The sequence below is a fragment of the Pinus tabuliformis genome, chromosome J (assembly GCF_031772625.1).
Source record: "Pinus tabuliformis cultivar Carrire ecotype Pingquan chromosome J, CPIR1, whole genome shotgun sequence".
NCBI classification, from domain to species: Eukaryota; Viridiplantae; Streptophyta; class Pinopsida; order Pinales; family Pinaceae; genus Pinus; species Pinus tabuliformis.
The window spans coordinates 1,121,573,754-1,121,596,090 of NC_142295.1; the positions used below are offsets into that span (position 1 = coordinate 1,121,573,754).

The 22,337-nt window shown below is 40.8% G+C and overlaps 1 pseudogene; it reads right to left on the reverse strand.

Annotated features, from left to right (window-relative positions):
* Window positions 1–22,337, reverse strand: part of LOC149231011 (guanosine nucleotide diphosphate dissociation inhibitor 1-like) — a 75,373-nt pseudogene that overhangs the window by 16,469 nt on the left and 36,567 nt on the right.

Here is a 22,337-nt window from a genome sequence, read left to right on the forward strand (position 1 = left end):
TTGACCCAGTTAAACGAGTTTGCTTGGTCCGGAATAGTTTTGTTTCTGGAGTCAAAGATGGTTGACTCGTTAGTCTCCGCGAACGATGGGTTTTCGATTGAATTTCTTCCACGATTGCGGATTACTTGATCAACTCAAAATAAAAGGGGAAAATGTGATTCCGAATTAAATGAATTTTAGACGCTTTGACACAACTTTCTTTTTCAATTTTTAAGAGTTGAGAAAAAGCTAAAGATGACTCTAGTCGCCTTCAATTTTTAATGACCCTGAAGTGAGAAGTGCTCAGATGGACCTTTTCTTTTAAGGAGTTTGAAAAGGAACGAAAGAGACTACTCTGGAAATCTAGACAGAGGGATTACCAAACCAATCGCAAAACTGTAGAATATTTTTTACGGTACGGTAGTCAATCTTCCCGAATGTTGTGTTTAGTGCATTGCGATCGATAGAGCAGCAGATATGGCTTCCTAAGGATAAAGTATATAGCCTATTGTGGTCTCCCAATATATACTCGATGGTACATGGGAGCACAAGTCCGTATTGACACTTGTTGTCTCAAAGAGGAGGAATCACCCAACCTACAATGAAAGTGATAGCTACCAGGCTTTACAACGCTGAAACATGTCTCTAGCCAAGACTTCTAAATGTTGTGCGTTAGGCTCCAAAGCATTTTTATGTTCATTGAATTTATTTTACAGTTTATATTTCTTAAGAAGTTTTCCTTTAAGGTTCACTGCATGATGTAGATATACAATTCCTAAAAATGCAATCTAAGATGATAAACAGTCGTTTACTCTTCTTTTTGCAATGAAAATCCTAGCTACTAAGGAAAGAGAAGCGAGATTCTTTCAACATAGAGTAGAGAGCACACACTAGATGCACTATCCTAAATCAAAATCAACAAGCAGTCTAAATGAAAATGCACATGCATGTATTTGTTTTCCGCTTTCTTAATGTGTGAATGACAAAAAGAATGCTAAGTACAAATCTGAACTATCTTTTCTCTCAAAGCGATAGTACTAACAATTCTCTCTTCAAAAGATGAAAGGAAGACAAAGACAACTCTTTGTGATTTCAAATTCAAAAAATGAAAGGAAGACTAAGACGACACTTTGCAATTTCGAATTCAAAAAATGAAAGGAAGTCTACTTTACGATTTTGAATTCAAAAAATGAAAGGAAGGCTAAGACGACATTTTGCGATTTCGAATTTAAAAAACGAAAGGAAGACTAAGACAACACTTTCAACTTCAATTTCAAAACTGCTTTCGACACTTGAAATACTATCAATTCAAATCAAATACAAGAGTAACAGTGTAATCGACCATCAAAAAGAGTAGGATTCTTTTCTTTTACTAAAAATGACACTTACGACACTTCCAAATCAAAGGGCGACAGTTCAATTAATCTACTTCTTTGTAAAGGAGAACTGTAAATGGTGAAAAATACATGAAAAACATTCACAATTATTTATACAATGAAGGCCGAATAATGCAAAGGAAGGGAGTTCCAACAGTGGTATACTAATCACAGACAGCAAAACTCCTGAATAAATATGAAGAGAGTGAAGAAAAACCAAAATCTGGAGGCAGAAACAGTCTTATCTAATCATTGCACCTATAACACAAGGAAACAGGGATGCTTCTCACCTACTACACACGGGAGGTGCGATGCATCTAAACTGCCAAAAGGAGATAGTGCGATGGTCCAGGGATGAGACTTTAACTTGGTTTTTTGTCATAGTTTGTAGCTTAGTTCGGGGATTTAGGCTGAGCTAATGATAATAACTAAATAAAAATCATAGGGGCTGATCTAATGAGGTTACTTGAGCCACCACCAGGGCAATTAGGATGTTTGCAAATCAATTGTTTAGTTTATAAACAAAACCCAAAGATGGACTGAAGCAGCATTGATCTACTTTGCACTTGCATAGAAAATGCAGTTCGAAGGCTAGCTGGCTTAACTTTAGGCTCCGTCTGTAGTTTATAAAGCAAACAAATATAAACAAGCAAACAAGCTATTCGTTCCGTAGCAGAGTCGCCATTTTGTTATCAATAAATCTAGTGTTCAATCAGAACTACTAGTCCCACTAAGATGGGTAGCTATCTTAGAAACAAACAAACTAAAGTTACTTGCATTTTCCTTTATGAGAAGTAGATGAGAGAGAAGCAGAGAGTACCAACTTTAGTCTTTCGCTTGGCTCCTTGATTATTTCCTCTCCCCTCTGACAGATCTTTGCCACTCCTTCCTTGCTTGTCCTGCTTCAGAGAGCACCTGTAAAGTCAAAGCAACATAATACCATCAAAGCACAGAGATCTACAATCATAAACAATATAGGACCAGATATATATTGACCACACAAATGCATATATCAACTCAAACATACAAGAATGTGGAGGAAAACTCAAATAGATTTATTGATAGAAAGAGTAGAAGAGAGGATTACAACCCATTGATTTGACCCAGCGTCATCCTCCTAGCATGAAAGCCCTTCTTCACCTCATGAAAAGCTTAGATCACCCAACACTATGATGTTCCACAAAGAAACCAACAACACTTCCTTACAAAATACAAGATTCCAACCTTTGGATCTCTAGGATGAGGGATCCATATATAGATGTTTGCAGGTGGGTGAGTCAGCTTCTAGGATTTTGATTAGTGTCCTCTCTCTGATAGTTCTTGGTTCGACTTGGAGATTCATCATCTCTTACTCATCCCTGGGCAAATTCAGAGAGGTAAGTGTCAAATGGGCAGTTTCTAGAAGATCCTCTGGGTTTCCACCTAGCCAACTACTTCTGCCATTTGTCTGCTCTTACTCATTGCACCCCACAAAAGGGCTTTTTAGTATGCATCACACTTTTTGCATGTGGCAGGTGAGATGCATTGCACCCTTAGCACTGTGCCGTCTGTATGGTCCATTTTTGACCAGTTCTGAGCAGTTTTTCATGGAGAACTTCTGGGAGATGATGTAATCAACTGAACTTGCTCCTTTAGGGTATGAAACAACACTTTTACTGACTTAGAATCCCTTGGTTTATGGACCTATGTGATTGGGGTTGAGGTGCCCAAATATGTCTATAACACATGTAGCATGCCAAGTACAAGCAAAGGAGATACATGCACATGCAACATCAAGGGAACAGTGAGACCATTGAAGACTCTGCACACCTTTCCATGCAGAGGTGAAGCTATGATACACCAAGAGCACATTCATCACTCAGCAACATTATAGCTCAACATGGACACCAGAAGCAGCATGAACATACCAGCTATGTCGTGTCGAGTCATGTCATGAGTAATTTCTACCACATCACTACTATGGGCCATACTATTGTAATCAATATAATGTAACGTGGAATTCCAAGAGACCCACATGTAAATTTGAAGAGTCATGTAAGTCAAACAATCATGAGGGAAGTCGAACAGACACAAGGGTTAGTTTCACCCTTTCCTATATGTACCCCTTATTTGTACATGCACAAGACTTTTCACCTTGGCTCCTCCCACATAGCCTTGAGAGTCTATAATATTTTCTTTAGGGAGAGAGCAGTGGCTCCAACGCCCCACTATCGGGGTTAGTGATGTAATGGTGTATGGATGTGTCTTGGAACTTTCGCTTAATTCAGAATCTTGTTAACAGGCCAACACGTTTTCACACAAGTGTATTCGTTTGTAAGTCTATCCTTTGGATGCTTATAATGCATGTTTCTTTAACCTGTATTAAGACAATTGAACTATTTTGGTTGTTTTGGTACATATGCTATTGGAAATGTGTTGTATCAATTGTTAATGTTGTCTCACCTGTGTGGGCTATCCCACCAGACACTCAATAGAATCATTATTGTAAACTTGTTATAACGTCCATTGCACTTGTGTGGACTATTCCATTGGGTGTTGTATGTGATATCTGTTCACCTTGTGTTTGTGGATGCTGCATCCATGTGGACTACTCTGCCGAAAGCTGCGCATGTCCTATTGTGTTGTGTGTCTCTAGTAGAGTTGGGACTATTCCCTTTCAACTTGAGACCCACTTCCACATTATCCCTCTATAGTGAAAGAACTTTGATAAATGAGACACTAAGCACTCACCAGGCATGTGAACCTAATTGTTCAAAGACTAAGTAAACCACTCTCATGTGCTAACAAGTAAGAGATAAGGCATAACTTTAAGATAATGGTAATTGGGCCATCATACTGGATGGGAATCCTACACCAAATGGTGTGAGGTCTAGTTGGGAATTCATACTAGGAGATCCCCTAAATGTTGGCGGGTCCAGCACCGTCAACAAGTATCTTATAACGTGACCAAATTTTAGTCATATTTAGCTTAATCATTAATTGGTTATCTTAATTTTATCATATAGTAGTATATTTAGTCATAAATTTGGTCATTAGTTTAGTCATTGATTTAGTCATTAATTGCCAAAATTAATGACGAAATACACAACAAAATATACTACTACATGATCACTCAAGAAAACCAATTAATGACCAAAGAAATGTAACTAAAATATTGGTCACATTATAAGATACTATAAATTATCTACTAATAGGCATATATATGCAAATTTTAGACATTGCTTGAAACCAATTAACGACCAAAAAAATATGACTAAATTTTGGTCATGTTATAAGAGATTATAAATTAGCTACTGATAGTCTTATATATGAAAAATTTAGTCATCATTTATAATAAAAAAATTATCATTTACATTAGTCATTTAGATTCTTTTGGTAGTTTCATATTCATTATATAAACGATTGAATTAGTAGTTTATATTCATTTCATTTACTTTTATTAATAATCATTATAAATGACTAATTTGGTTATTGTATATGCATTTTATTTTTGTTCATGATTAATCAATATAAACTGCTAATTTAACAGTTTTAGATTGATTGTATGTGCTCATTATTAATCAAAATAAATTAATTAGTATGATTTTGCGACTAAATTAAAAAAATTTCATACAATGTACATGTTCATCTAGTATGAAAATGCAAATTTACATATATTAATTAAAATACTAAATAATGTCTTCCCGATGGGGATAAGTACCGAGTATAACGTGGTCATTGGGCTTCATGAAGAGTGACAAATGGGCCACTGGAGAGGGTTGTATCTCTTGGTCACCTCTCCATATATGGTGGAGGGAATCGTGTAAGTGGATATTCGATTTAGACGGGAATTTGTTTCAATGCTTAGGTTTGGTGGTGGAGCTACACCTAGTTTCCTGCTTGATGACGGAAGTAGCATCGGAGGCATGACATAATTGGTGGTTTATGGATTTTATTTGGAGAATTGTGGTTTGTTGCATATAACAGAGTCCAACTTCTAGTTTTTCTTGGGCCTTGCAGGGTGGGACTAGGCTGGAAAGTGTTTGGGGAAGGTAAATGATATTTCTGGTTTATTTGGGGCAAGGAACGTCTTTGTAAAAGCTGGAAATGTCGTGGAGAGGGTGGTGATTAGGAGGTTCCAAGCTTATGCAAAATTGTCATCCTCCTGGTAGTTGGTTATGTACAGTGGAGTGACTAGTGTGGCAGGGATAACGAAGGTGGTGCTATCGATGGTGGTCGAGCTGAATCCCTAGGCTTCAAGCACATGACCTTACCTCTCAGACAGACTGTCAAGTAGAGTGAAGATGCTTCTGACGAGCATTGGAGCAAGAGAGGCTTTCGGAGTTCTATCTGGTGGATGGGAGGGCAACAATTCAGGGCATCAGATAGGGTCACACTCTCAACTGTTGTGGGAGCACTTGGTCGGTGGAAAATGTGTCCCATTCCACAATGTGGGCGGGCTATCCTCCCGGCGGAGCTCGGGAAGGGGAGGGAGGAGGCCCTCGCATTGGAAACCATGGTAGATGGCAGCAAGAGAAATCTGGTGGGTAGGGCTTAGGGTGTAGGTTTTGGAGCCCGTGCAGGGTGAGGTAGTGGAATTTGTGGAGACCGGTGTCTAATTTCTCAAGGAGGAGGAAGAGGTTGGGGACAGGTGAATCAGTGTGGCAATAGTGGTGGCACAAAGACATCCCACACTAGCAACAACCCTTGGACACTTGGATCTTGGAAGGGTGGTAGGCATAGGAGAGGTCAAGCTTCTCAAAGCGATGACCGCGATGAAGTCCCTTGCCCACAAGGATTGTAGCATTCCTGCTTGGAAAATTTTCGTGGCCTAATTCATTGCTTGATGGAACGGGTAGATGTGCCAGAGCAAATTAATCGAGAAAAGCATGTGGAGTTGATGGAAACTCTGGAACGCATGCATTACTTCCAGTGTCAGGTCAGGGAGAAAGTGGTGGTAGTCTAGGGGGGACAAAACCATCTAGTGGAAAAATGGAAAATCTAGAGATCTGGATGGCACACTTCAAAGGGCATGTTCAGTCTAGCTTCTATCCTCTACTTCCCCCAGGAAATGCTCCGGATAACCCAGATTCTGTCACCTCAGATGATTAGTATGTCCTCTAGGTTTCTTTATGTTTTATATGTCTATTGGAGCCTATGTCCCTCTCATTTGTGGACACTCTTACTAGTATCTTTTTTGTATTTTTTGCATCTTCTGTAGAATTTGGTCAGCAAACTTGGTCGGGGTGAGACCACATGTTTTTTGAAGCATCAAATGTATATCTTTTTCTGAATGAATAGAATTTTGACTTACAAAACAAAAAAAAACTAAATAATATCAAGTACAACTATAAAAAATTTCAACCACATAAATTATATTATATGAAATTTCAAGTATTACAATATGAGTTTCCGACTTAATATTGGTTGGATTAAAATTTACACATGAAATATTGTTTCGTCACTTCAAAACATTATCATTATGGTGCCAAGGAATTGCCGATGAATTCCCCAAATCTAAAGACTTAACCATCAGCCTGTATGTGCGTGTCTCATTCAATATATTGGATTTAAGGGTATCATTAGACTAGTTCTCTTCTCTCTCTCTTTTTGCATTTGTCGCTCCATTGTTATTATTCTCCTATTTCTTCAATTTCTTCTTCTTACCATCAATATTGAGTTCCTCTTTCGAAAATGAATGAAGATAAAATGCAGAATATAAGACATGAAAGATGATGAACACTGGAATATGAACTATAGTAGACTATAAATTATTTATACAACATATACCTTAACATCAACAATATCAATGCCAATTTTCCCCAGAAAAGAAAGAAACTTGAACAAATTTTCTTTAGTTGGGTGATAGTTTCCAAAATGTGGCTAGATGACCTATATAAATGAAGAAAATAAAACCTAACCATAGAAAATAACACCTTAACATAGTATTCAACCTTACATGGAATAGAAAGAAACAACAAAAGGAATACCTAAAACATGGAAAGCAAGCAAAGAATAGACAGTACAAGAATGATTCCATTAGCAATCAAGAGGTAATAAAGTTTGAAATTTCATGAAGTGTGAACATGGTTTAAGTAATTATATATATATATATATATATATATATATATATATATATATATATATAATCGCAGATCACAATGTGACATCCATAATATGCACATGATAAGAACAGGTTATCTTATACAAATGACTACAGTAATGCTCTATGAATCACTGATCTTGTTGGACATGCATAGTTACTTTTCTATAGGTATATATAGTATGCACCCATACATAGAAATTCAAACGTTGAATACATTGAAAATTGCTTTTACAATATAAATTATTGCAAGAAAAGAAGGTAGATTAATCATTCAAAAGATATTGTTGACATATACTAGTAAAAACACAACTTGATTATAACACTTTCTAAACATTGGGGTAACTAGTTGCAGATGCATGTAAATAATTTGATATAGAAATAAACTTCACAAATTCAAAGAAATCTTCTAGTGATATATGATGTCACTTTTGACCATATCTAGAAGATGGATGTGACCTAACATTACTATTAAAGTCAATTGTTGGCTTGTTTGGGCTTGACCCAGGTTCAGGAGTGATTTAGCCAAACAAATCCCGAAACTACCAACCCTTTCGGAAATAGTCCGCGGTGCACGGACTGAGGTCTCACCTGAGGTAGTATGGGAGGGTGCTGGAAGCAGGTTTCCGCACCTTAGGGATGTCTTGATGAAGCCTGCGAAGTTCATGAACTGATCTTGTGTGCTTGGGCTGCTCCACGCAACTGTCTGTCTTTGTAACTTGTGCGACTGCTTTCGCGCAGCTCTAGATACTTTATCCTTACTGTGCTATTATTATAGATCTTAACTTAATTGCATATACCAATATTCTCATTAATCATTCAACATTCATAGCAAGTGCATGCAATCATAAAATCGTAAAGAGATGCATAAACATAACAGGATCATAAACACATAGTATTTCAGAGTCAAATTATCTCTTATTAATTCTTTGTCCAAGTACAATCCCAACTCCGCCCTGCACACTCAACTGCAGGGGTCCACGCACACAGCTGCGGACTCTACCAGGCCTCTATGCACGTAGCTGTAGAGCCTCTCCCTACTACTACAACCCAAGACTCAGACTTATAGGCTCAGAGCGAATTCCTCATTCAAAAGAATACATGACTTAAGACCAAGACTGCCTTTACACTTAGAGCCTCGCTCTATTTATACAATCCCATGGTCCGCGGACCATGGGTAGGTCGACACATTCTACATTAAATTACATTATTTTAGGGTAGACAATCCTAGACTCTCGCATTCCGTGCCCACATTTTGCGGGGTCTTTTCATTACATTGACCAAAACTCGAGCTTTAAGCCCAAAAACTTGCTATGGGGGGATCCACTACCCAACAGGCCCCCAACACAATCATCGTGACTCGACCCGTGTCACTCAGCTGGTGCAGTGATCTTCGCGCGAAGTCCATCTAGCAACTTCTATGCTTTGTTGACGTCTGCAACATATTCTTCCATTTTATGCTATATCAGTTGTGCACAAATATCTGATGCATCATTGTCAGGGGCACCTTCTTGCCTTAGTGCATATGTACCCTACATCTGTGCCAACTTTCCCTCGATCATGGCGGTGACTATGAATTCTTCCTCGAGCCAAGGTTGGTTGCGCACTTTAAGCACTGCTTCCTTTTGGTGCGCGGCATCCACCTGTTCCTTTAGAGCCTGGGCTTCCTTCATCTTGGCAAGGCACTGAGTAAGGGTGACCATTTGTGCAGCCCCCCTGATATTGTCATATGCCTGTTGTAACTGCCATGCTTATGTCTCCAGACGCTATATGGTTGGATCTTCCCTATAGTGAGGTGAGCATGAAGAGGGACTGATCCAACAATCCTGTGCAGTCCTGTACAACATGCTCTATTTCTTGCAACCCCAATTGAATGGTGTGGTGGAGCTGCTCTCTAACTTCCAAGGATGTAGAGGGTTGTGCCTTCAGCTGCAGCTCAGCGATCTATAGGTTCAGCTCCAACTGAACCTTCGCGGCCTCTTCTTGGGCCTTGCGGACTCCATCCGCTAACTGGTGAATCTTTTCTACTGTTGGGAGTACTACTGGCACGGCCAACTCCAATATGCTGCTACAGGCCTCCTCCATGGCTTTTTCTAATCCTTGGGTTTGTGCGGCTACGTTGTTGTGCTACAGGCTGATCTGTTCTAAATTTAACTTCTGCTTGCTAAAGACCTGTAGGGCGCAGTCCTCCCTGGAACAAAGCTCAACAGTTACCCCATCCTGTAGTTGGTATAGGGTTTCTCTGGGAAGGGCAACCAAATTCAACCCCCAACCCTTCATTTGACTTGTTGTGGCCCCATTTCCCTCAGTGGCTGCTAAGACTATGCCTTCTGGTAATACAAAAGTGTTCGTGGTGTGAGCGCACAACATCGGCTCAGCTTAGGATGTACCTACTGTAATGTGTGGTTCCATCATTCCTGGGGGTCACACCTGTAATGCCTACAACTGCACTCTAAGCGACCCCAACACAGTTGTCTGCTCCATCATGAATTCTTCAAAAGCATCCTTAGTGACATCGTGAACTCTTTCACCAATGTCAAGAAGGTCTCCCTTGGTGAGTGGGATTAGGTCGGCAGAGGTCTTTGATGCCTTTGTCTTTTTCTGCGAGGCTGGCTTCTCATGGATGCGCAGCCCCTTGAGTTGGGTCGATTTTGGTGCAAGGTCTATGTGTTCCTCTATCTCAGCCTCCTCCTGTATGTCCTTCTCCATGGAGATTTCCTGGCCTTCCTTGGTCTCATTGGTGGGAATAGTTGTGGTTTCTACTGTCTACACTATCGTTGCTACCTCAGCCACCTTCTGCTGTGTGGCTGCTTCTTGTTCCTGGAGCCTTCTCTCTACTAACTACACGATGCGCAGCTTGATATCCTTCTTTCACTGCTATGCTGCGATCTTTTCCATTTCTGCCAATTCCGGGGCACGCCACTCTGGAGGCTAGGACTCCATTACTGCAAAGATCACATCATCTGTTACGATGAACGGGAGCTTCGCCCATGTTCGTGCGAGATCTTTGCACACCCAAATATACAGGTTATGCATATTTTCCTTGAACTTTGCCATGCTCTGTAAGCTGATATGGATTGTAGGGGACAAGAGTGGCTTGCAGTTGATCCATGTTCATATGCTCGCCTCTAAGAACACCCAAAACACCTTTATCTCGCGAATCCTCATCATGTCTTTCGTTGCCCAGAGCGAGGTGTACCTCGCGGCTTCAGGTAGGTCACCCTCAATCGTGGGAAACTAGCTATCTTTCGGTAGCTCCCCTACAACCAATAGGATGGATAAGAGCAACCACGCATAGTGGAAGGTCTTACCCTGCTCCTGGGCCTCTCTACAATTTGTCAAAAACTCGTCACAGATTAACTGTGCCCAGTTCCACTGGACCGCCTTTACGCATTGCTTTGCCAATGCAATTATAGATGTTAGCACTTCGTCAGCACAACATTTCCTCATTAGCTTGCCGGCCAGTAACTGGGTGGCTATCTGCACCCATTTGTCCTTGATGCTTGCTATTACGTACCTTCGCTTCCTCTTCTCTAGCTTATATTTGGCCTTCATAGCTTCTGCGAGGGCCAAGTTGCTGCTCTTTCCTGCTATCGCTACGGGGTCATTTCCTTTGATGGGCAACCAAGAAATCCAGTGAATTAAATAGGCCGTGATGGGAATTGGCTCCTGCAGGCAGAGATACCCATCATGTACTAAGCACAGCTACTGCTAGAAGACAAAAATTGTGATGGGCGCACGGTGGTAGTGGGGTATCCATCGCAGATGGAGTAACCCACCCCTCTCCACACCACATAACCATTTTTGCTTCAGTAATTTCTCTGCAGCCAACTGTGGGAACTTCTCGCTGTCTGTGAGGTCCTAGTATTTGAACTTCATATTAGGTACCCATCCCATTAGCGGACCTTAAAACCTCATTTCATCCGAAAGGAGCGAGGTCTAGAGTGCACTCTTTGTGGACTCCAGGTCCTTCGGTATCTTGTCTTTCCCCTTCCACGGGGGGATGTAGGGGGTAACTTTATTGTCGGAGGCACTTGGAAGACATTCTCCACCTCATCCTCCTGTACTTCAATTTGGGTGATCAGAGCTTGAAAATCTTCCTCCTCCTCCTCCTCTGTTTCAAGGGTGACGAATTTTCTCTTCTCTTCCATTGACAATTTACTAAACGGGGGTTCCGTGGTGATACCCGGACTGGTCCCATTGTTTGCTTATCTTTCTATGGTCATGGCATGCGTGTTGACTTGGGAACTTCTGGTGCAGCTACCACCTCGCTAGGCTCCTCCTGGACCACACGAGGCTCTAGGGTAACTTCTGCAAATCACACTCTTGTTCTTGCAACCGTCATCATGTCTGTAGTTGAGGGTGGTAAGAGTATGTGGCACTCAGTGCTCTGTACTTGCTCAATTCTCAAACAACCAAGTGTTATCCTGTGGCTAGCCATGATGGTTTTATAGCATCTTTTCAATTTGAATTTGACCCTTCCCCCCACTTCTAAGTCATTAATGCCTTTTTGGTGACAGATCGTCCCAAATATAGCTCTTAATTTGTATCTTAATTGCCCGTTGCCCGCTCCTTTTTGCCTTAAATTGGACCTCTTGTCATGAACAGTGACACCAACGGTCACCTCCCAGCCTATCTGTGCAGTAGCATGGCTCCCTATGAACGGTCACAACCCCTGTGACATACAGATCCTGTACACAACCTCCTTGTCGCGCAACTCCCATACAGACTCTTTTAGTGTGCCACACTCTCTTTCAACTACTTATGGCACTAAGACTATGCTTCCTATAGATAGTCAGGTGGTCGCACCCATGGTGCGAGGCTTCAAGTCACCTTTCAACCTGGTCCGCGGGCCTCCCTTAGTTACCCTCTCGCCAATTAGCGCCTTGCATTCTTCCGCATGCAGTGCACTCCCTTGGTTACTTTGTTTGATAAGTTACAGTTGTAGCCATGGTAGCAGAGCCAAAAATTCTCGACGACAATCTCCTAATGCGGTGGTATGGCTACCTATATCTTGTCCTGCCCTTTCATCTATTACCATGCTTTTATGCTTCAATCATACCAAAGCTTCTTCAAGTTCGCGAAGTTTCAAGTTCCTTCGCCGAATGACTTCCTGTAACTACATCATTCCTTTACCCGGGTCCTCGTGTGCTATCCTAACTGCAGGAGCTATGGTATGGTGATTCTTCTCTACTCTTATGGTTTCATCTCCTCTCGTTAGTGTTGGGATCGCTTCCGCGCTCCGTTTTTTCTCATGGCCCTATAAGCCCATCAAACTGCTAATACGCGTAGGTCCCAGTCAGTTTGTCTCACCTGGTAAACATTGTCCATGATTTCGCAGAGCTTTTTGAATTCCCTGACATGGAATTTTTGTCGCTTTTCCTGGTGCCGTGTCTCATTTTGATTTTTGATCCTTAGTCTGGGATGTGCTTGCACAGCACATGTCTGCACCCATCGACATAAGTGGGCATGCATACTTGTTCTTCTTGGTTGCTCGACTCTCGTTTGATGCTGGGGACTTCCAAACCGTAAGGACATCCATCTTCTACATTCGTGCAAGTTCCCACTAGTCTTCTAATGTGTACTCCACCATCATGCAGGTGTTGCGCATAGCACCCATTCTAGCGCATCATACAGCTGTTGTTCAGGTACTGCTCTTTCAAATTCACCTAGGAATTCATCCACCACTGTTACTCCATCATATGTTGGCAGTTCCCTTGCTTCTATCGTCACGCACCGCAGTGATCTAATCATCATGTTGCAATTCAGTGTTGTCACTTCATGCAATCGGTTCTACCAGCGTTCTACTTCTTCATCTGAATCCTAAGTATAGGAACTGTCATGTTCCCACGAGATTCTCCCATCTATAGTCAGGTTCACCCAATCCTAGTCTTATGTCATTATCTGGTAAATGTAATCTAGCTCATCATCGCTATCATCGTCGTGCACAGGTTCAGTGTAGCATGCTCCTTTGACTAGATCTAGCGGAACTACTCCACAAAGCTCTTCTTAGCTTCCATAAATGTCTCCTTTGCGCATTCTAAGTCAAACTTAGGTTCCTTTGTAGGAGCCTTGTGAACCCATGTATCTTCCTCAGGCTACTTCCCCTTATCTTCCCCTATGGTCGCGCCACTTTGGAGCATCATGTTCATGTTGGGGTCTTCTTTGTGAGGTTCACATCTCTTCATTTGGATATTCAAGGTCAGAGGAGGTTGGAGTACTCCTTTCTCGCACATTTGTGTGATCAACATAGGGCAATCCACAGGTTCATGATCAAACTGAGCACAGTACGAACAAGATATTCTCGTTGGGTTGGTACAATCACGAGCATAGTGCCATGGTCCTATGCAATTGTAATAGATTAACTGTTTGCAGCCCCTTCCTCGCCCCATTCCTCCTCGTCCTCGACCCTTTCCCTGAAATCTAGCGTGCAACATCCCTACGGCTGGGTCGAGGCCTCGCATTTCTATCTACATTCTATAGGCTGGGGTCCGCTCCATAATCAACTCGTAGTTCTGACAAGTATGCTCGTCGTGGCCCACCGACCTACAGAAATTACAAAACAGCTGTTGTGGAGTCTGTGTATACTTCTACAACAGATGACAATTGTCCGTCATGTGTTTTCGTCCTATCTAAAAGATCACACTCGGCCCTGCGTGTGCTTCTGGTCTCAACAACATTAGTCCCCCTCCCGCCAAGTAGTTTGTGAATACTAGACAATGATCCTTATTGTGGCCCTGACCTTTGCATTTTATACACCATACTTCATCACGTGCCTTTGGCCGTAGTGCCCTATTTTGCTTCAAAATCTACATCCCCAAGCATAGATTTTGTAGTTGCGTGTGGATTTGTTGAACTCCCAACCCAGGGTCTTGTAATGGGGTCTCATGTAACCTCATCGCCATTTTCAATGCTTCTGCCTAGATTGAAAGCTTCTGTAGTGACAGTGCCGTCCTTAGGTGTGGTGTCAAAGATGCCACAAACCATGCACAGTGTTGTGCATCTGTTAGCATCATATTAGCCTCACGGATCGTACTCTTCAACCACTAACCTGAATCCCAGGGGGTCTCACCTAGAAGCATCGCGATTTCTTTAAATCCAATGATTTATTGTGTCTCTGATTTTGGCCAGCTAAATTCTCTATTCAACGCATTCTGGATCTCTATTATTCCTGCATTTGGGTGATCATTAGAGTGCTTTATATACAATTTCAGCGCACGATCCTGCAGTGTGCTCACCAATGTGGCCTTCTTAATGTTGTCATCTGTAACCCCTTGTGCTTCCCACACTACTCTTACCACGAGCTAGAACTAGTCCGGATCCTCATTCCCTACTCCTCTGAATACAGGTAGCTTGATCGCGCTCGCCACGCTGAACTGTAGGTTTGGTGAAGGTGAAGTAGGTGAATCGGGTGATGGCGTAAGTGGAGGTTATAACTGCGGAATGCACTGCCTTATCAAACTGACTGCACTTCTCAGAGAAACTCGAGCGAGCTCTTCCTCGCTCTCTCGCGAAGGTGAAATTAAGGGATTGTTTCCTAATCCTTCACTACCTTTGTAGATATTTTTGCATCATGTCGTTCCAAACATTAATGTATTTGCATAATCCACTTTTCACATAACAGCATCTTAATCCAAGTATCCAACGATTTAATGTACTTACCTTGTGGTCCCTTGAGAAAATGTTATTTTGCTTCACCATAGCTCACAGTCGTGTCTACCGCAAACTCAGTGATAAACCCCCCTATTATCTAGTCGAGCCAATGGTCCATAGCTCATGCGATCTTATGCCTCTAGTCTACGCACTAACTCTGGAGTCCACACTATCAGTTGGTCAAGCTTACACCTTCCCTCGCTGTCAACTAACCTCGTGATCCACTCGTACAATTCAGAAGGAAAGGAGGCAAAGAAGATCTCGTAGATTTCCGTATACACGTAGCGATCAAGCCACCTTTTCTCAAATAACTGCGGAGTTCTATTTTCCTGTGTCACGAACTCGTGAAGATTCTTGTCCAACCACTCTTCAATTTCCTTCTTTGTTGGATTCCAGTGGCACGACATCAGACATCCCTTAGGTAGATCCCAGTCCCAGCAACGGAACTATTTGTTGGCTTGTTGGGGCCTGACCCAGGTTCAAAAGTGATTTAGCCAAACAAATCCCGAAATTATTGGCACTTTCGGCAACAGTCTATGGTGCGTGGATTGATGTCTCATCCGAGGTAGTATGGGAGGGTGCTAGAGCCAGGTTTCCACACCCTAGGGATGTCTTAATGAAGCCTGGGAAGTTCGTGAACCGATCATGTGTGCTTGCGTTGCTCCGTGTAGCCATCTATCCTTCATAGCTTGTGTGACTGCTTTCACGCAGCTCTAGATCCTTTATCCTTACTGTGCTATTATTATAGATCTTAACTTAATTTCATATACCCAATATTCTCATTAATCATTCAACATTCATAGCAAGTGCGCGCAATCATAAAATCGTAAAGAGATGCATAAATATAACAGGAGCATAAACACACAGTATTTCAGACTTAACTTATCTCTTATTAATTCTTTGTCCAAGTACAATCCCAACTCCACCCTGCGCACTTAGCTGCAGGGGTCCGCACACATAGCTACAGAATCTACCAGGCCTTTGTTCCCACAGCTACAGAGCCTCTCCCTACTACTACAACCCAAGACTTAGACTTACAGACTCAGAGTGAATTCCTCATTCAAAAGAATATATGACTTAAGACCAAGACTGCCTTTACACTTAGAGCCTTGCTCAATTTATACAATCCCATGGTCCATGGACCATGGGTAGGCTGACACATTCAATATTAAATTACATTATTTTAGGGTGGACAACCCTAGACTCTCGTGCTCCATGCCCGCATTTTGCGGGGTCTTTATATTACATTGACCAAAACTTGAGCTTTAAGCCCCAAAACTTGCCATGGGGGGATCCACTGCCCAACATCAATCAAGCCTGGAACAATAGATATTACTCATCTACAACACTCGCAGCATTGAGATCCACACTTACATCAAATACCTGTAAAAACAAAGGAGATAGAATAAAAAATCAAAGAATAGGCATTAAAGGTGGGCACAAAAATCAAAATTTTTAAGGGAAACAACTAAATTAAACCTGTGGAAACATAAAAGAAAAAATGATCAAGTTTAAATAGATAGTAACTCTACCTTTCCTCTGATTGTGTGTACATAACAAACACACCTTGAACCATTGTATCAAATTGTGTAGTTGCATCATAAATATGTAGGCAAAAAAATCTCTTTATTATGGTACCCTCCTAGACTTGATAATATCAAGCTATCCATACATAAATCAAAAATTCAAAGAAAATATGGGAAGACCATTTACTTTTGATATGAAGCAATTGTCAAGAGATGGTTCATTAAAAGGATCATATCTATCATAAGTATCAAAAAAACATCTCATCAACTACTCCAAGAAAATTTAACCTTGGTTGTAATTCTTTCTTGGGTTGGTCATTCTATACTTTTGTTGAGACAAATGCAATGTATGTTTCTTTGTGAGAAATATTGTGTGAATGGGAACAACAAAATACATACCTACAAAATGAAAGGTGAAGAAAAGTCATGTAAATTACAAAATAGAGGGTATTATAAAAACCTGTAAACTGCAAGCATAAATCTACACTGACGCATTTACATGTATCTCATGCATAAATTTCCATCGCAGAACCTTATTATTAAGAAACTATAGTTTGTAATGAGGGGAAAATATCAATTCCTCTTGTTCATCCAGAAAATCACAAGGAAAAAATATGCTTTTTGAAAAGAAAAAATATGATATCGGAGGACATACATATCATGTTTCAGTCCAAGTTTCTCCTGAGATAAAATAATTTGCAATGATTGTGAATCATTTGAATTCGCAATGGGGTGGATCATGATGAAAATTTCTTAAGAAAGCTTACCTATCTTCTTTACCTTACTAAAAAAAAACATGTTAGGTAGCATGACATAGGAATCTTCTACAACTATGCTATAATAAAGATAAAAGAAAAAGTGATCAAGTGTAGATGGGGTGGCTCATGATACAAATTTCTCAATAAATATTACCTATCTTCTTAACCTAACTCAAGAAAATATGTTAGGTAGCATGACATAATAATATTATACAACTATGCTATAATAAAACATATTTTATTTTTTAGATCATGTAAGTAAAATTACCTTGTTAGGTCGATATTACGGTTCACAAACAATGCTTTTACATGTGGAAGTTTCACCTTTTGATATTGTTAGCGCTTGAATTTGGCCTCAGGATGAAAAAGACAAAATCCAAGGCAACATCAAACCACTTAGCCTCGTAGCTAGCCCTATGGGGACAGGAGAGGGCTCTCTCCGGGTCTATCTCGGCAAAAGGTCTTCAAAGGGCTGAGATGACCAATAAAGAACACTGATTTTAGGCTAGTAAACTGATAGGGAAAGTTTGATTTCAAATTTTTAGGGTTTTGTTGGAAAACTGAGCACGACAATTTTGGGTGCGGGGATGAGACAGTTTTTGCAGAGGTCTTTTTGGGGCAAGGTAGGAGATTGTCTTGATGCCTTTGAAATAAGTGAACAGATAGTTATGACCAGTTAGGAGCTAAGGAGAGCAAGAAACCATCGAGAGTTCTCAAACAGATGAAAACATATATATTAAGCAAACTTAAAGGCAGAGCATAGAAACCATGAATTCTACCTTAACACTTCATTTACTTAATTTGCAGAAGAGAAGAGTAGGAAAATGATACACATAACAAACTTACAAGAACATGAGACAAACACACCATCAACACAAATCACCACAGGAATCCCAAATAGTGCTGCAAAACCCTGGCCTTTCCTTTGCCAAAATTGCAGAGATACAAAGAGTAATACAGTCTAAGCTTATCCCTCAAGAGTCCAACCATGAAAATGACTAAGAAAGTACATAATATAGGCAAGCTAACACATTCCCTTGCCTCTAGGGGTCGAGCTCATCATCCTAGGAGCTGTTTCAACCAATTCTAAACTGAGCACTACAATCTAGGCAATCAAAACAACTTGCCTCTATAAGCTAGGAAACCAATTCATTCATTAATTTTTTGCCATTTTATGAATGAATCTTCTAGAATAGGTAAAAAAGTGTCATCTCAACATAAAATTACATCAATTACATCAAGGAGGATGAAAAATCCCACCAAAAAGTCAAAACTAGTCAAATGCTGTGTTTTCCTGTGCTGAAGGTGAAAAATTGAGAAAATGTCCTCATGCGTAGCGCGCCATTTCTCAACACGTAGTGCGCCTTTGAGCCCACTATTGGGGCACTTCCCAGAATCCAAATGAGGCACAAGTGGGCTTGTTGGAAAGGTCTAGATGTCTCCTCTCCATCCCAAGTCGAATTTCTCAATTTGGTGGCCAGTTGCCCCTCCAAAAATGCAATTGCCCAAGACTGCTTCCTGTGTGTCCAAAAAGTGGCAGAAGGTCATTGTTTTCTTGTCTTTTGACCTTTTGGGGGCCCAAACCTCAATGAAATGTCTTGGCAATGGCTGAGAAAGTGTAATTTGTCATGAAAAATCCAAAAATGCTGAGTTTTTGTGAAATGGACCTCCCCAACTTCAGGGTAGCGTGCGGCACGCTACGCGTTGAGGGCAAAAACCTGTTTTTAGCAAAAAAAATTCAAAATTGACCAAAATTGCTCCAAATTTCCTGAATTTTGAGCTGGAGGTGCATCATTGATCACTATGCTCCTTCAAGGTGGTTTCAGCCAAAATCTGAAGTGGATTGGGCCTTTTCCTCCGTTTTAGTGCCTTGGCCAAGCGTGCTTTGAGTACCTTCATTTTCGCTTTGCACACATGCATGCGGGCCCAATAATGATTCTTCATGTGGCGGAGCATATCTTTGTCTCTATTTGCCTTGGCCAACAATTTCTCTAAATGAGTGTTCACCCGGATGAGCATAGACTCTCGCTCAATAAGTGTCAAATCACCGGGTCTCTTGCGGGCCAATCCTCAGTCTTCCCGGATTTTCCGCAGCTTATAAAGTGTGTGTTCATCTTCCAGCTGTTTGTTGCGCTACTCCAAGTACTTGATCACCCTCTTAACCATCTGTAATTTCTATTTGTTGACTGAACCTGATGTTGATAGCATTCTTGTCACTGCCTGAGCATTCTTCATCCTCTTCAGCTCCAAGATTGTTGCTCTGTGTCAATACCAAACTTATCGATGAAATTTGAATAGCCATGAATTTCGAATAAGTTTTTGATATCTGAATTGTCCCTCCCCAGGATGACCTAATGCATCAACTGCTACTATCCTTATTTCTTGCCTACCACAGAAATCATGACACCTTGTATCAACATAGTCACCAGCAAACGGAGTCCTGAAGCATATCCTTCATATTTTGAAAACCTTTCCCATACTAAGTGCACCACCTCCAAGGTATGCATTAGCAAAGTCTACCTCCAAAGCCTACTCTTCATGTTCTTCAATTGTACCTGTGATTTGATGCGTGAGAAGAGGTGTTTGAATATGTTTCGGACAAAGTCTGGGCATCAACTCCAATGGATAGCGCGCCTCACCCAATGTGTAGCGCGCCCCTGATGCGTAATGCCCATGCAAAATTACACTGCAAAGTGTGGCCTGATGTGTAGCGCGCTCCAGGTGCGTAGCGCGCCCACCCTGATGCGTAGCGCGCACCCAGCTACATAGTGCGTTTTGCAGTAGGCTTTTGGAGGCCTTCCTAGTGTCAAAATAATGGTAGAAGTGTCCTCAGACACGTAATTTTATTAATCAAAAAAACAATTACATAATTGATTTGCAAGAGTTTACACCCGAACAACCAAACACTCTTGCAATGAGCTATTTATAAGCTCCATGTCCTAACTACCTCTAATTATGGATCACTTATTAAATAACAAGTGTCCATTTACAATAAATGCTATTCAAACCAACTAGCTAACTAATCTCCTATAATAGAGCCTAAGATACGACACATTTGGAGAGTCATATCTAGTTACAACAATATGCTAATTCTAAAAATATCCATTAAATAATTAAACATTCTAGAATAATAATTATTAATTTAATATCTTAAATTAATAATTATTTTATTCTAATTTTATAACCTATGATAAAAATTGTATTTTTGGATCATCTAACATTCCCCCCTATGATCCAAAGATACATTACAACAAATACCAAGTTCATCCCTGAACTTAGTAAATTTTATTCTGCCAAGCGGTTTGGTGAAAATGTCGGAGATCTGATCTTCGGAAGGACAATAAACTGGTTTGAGGACATCTTTGGCAATGAGCGACCTGATATGATGATACTTGGTATCCACATTCTTTGTCTTTGAATGAAAAACTGGGTTCTTGGCAAGTTTGATGGTTGACTGGTTGTCAATGAACAATGATGTAGCTTCTCCCTGAGAAATGCCCAAGTCCTGCAAAATTCGGCGCAACCAAACAATTTCACATGCTGCTTCCCATGCTGAAATGTACTCTGCTTCTGCTGAAGAAGTGGCCACTGTAGCTTGTTTCTTACAACTCCAAGATACTGCTGCTGACCCCATGTTCATTAAATAACCTGATGTTGATGCTCGATCATCAATACTTCCAGCAAAGTCGACATCAGAATATCCACCAAGTACAAAATTTTTAGTCTTTGTGTAAAGAAGACCAAAATCTTTTGTTCCTTGGATATATCGAAGAACTCTTTTGGCTGCATTCCAGTGGCTGTCTCGTGGTTCCTGCATAAAACGTGAAAGAATACTGACTGCATAAGATAGATCAGGACGAGTATTGGTCAAATAAATCAAGCTGCCAATCAACTGTCTGTAAGTTGTACTGTCCACCTTTCCCCCCCCTTCAAATTTTGAAAGTTTCAAGTTTTGCTCCATGGGGGTGAGAACGGGCTTGCAATCTTGCATGCCAAATCGCTGAAGAACCTCTGCAGCATACTTACTCTGAGAAATGAAAATATGATGTGGACGTTGGAAGACTTCAACTCCAAGATAGTAGTGAAGTAATCCCAAATCTGTCATCTTAAAACTTGCATGTAACTCCTTTTTTACCTGCGCAATATGATCATCATGATTGCCAGTGATGATCAAATCATCTACATACATAACAAGAATTACAAAATATTTTCCCTGTTGTCGCACATACAAAGTATCATCAGATTCACTGCGATGAAAACCAACTTTCTTAAGGTAATCATCCATCTTTGCATACCACGCTCGGGGTGCTTGTTTTAACCCATATAAAGCCTTGATCAATTTGCAAACTTTATGTTCTTGTCCTTCCACTTCAAAACCTGGTGGTTGGGTCATATATACGTCCTCCTGTAAATCCCCGTTGAGAAAAGCACTTTTTACATCCATTTGATGAACTTTCCATCCTTTTTGAGCGGCCAATGCAAGTGTTAATCGGATGGTGTTCCATTTAGCTGTTGGAGCAAAAGTTTCTTCATAATCAATGCCTTCCTGCTGTGCAAAACCTTTTGCGACAAGTCATGCTTTATACTTGTCAAGTTCACCCTTCTGATTATACTTAATTCTATAAACCCATTTACATCCTATGGGTTTAACATTTTCTGGACAATCAACAAGTTTCCAAGTGTTATTATCAATTACTGCTTTATATTCTTCAACCATAGCCTGTTGCCATTCTTTATGTTTTACTGCCTCTTTGTATGTGGAAGGTTCAGTAAAATCATTTGCTATCAAGGAAAAATTGCCTTCACTTCTATGTGCTCTTCTGGTGCCAGTTTTATTCTGTTCATCAGGCTTTACATCTTTCAAAAGTTGAACTGCCCATTTCGGAAGTTGGTGCTCACTTGTTTGTGCTTCTGTAAAGTCCCCATCATTATAAAGAGGATTAATATAAACTGATGTACGTCG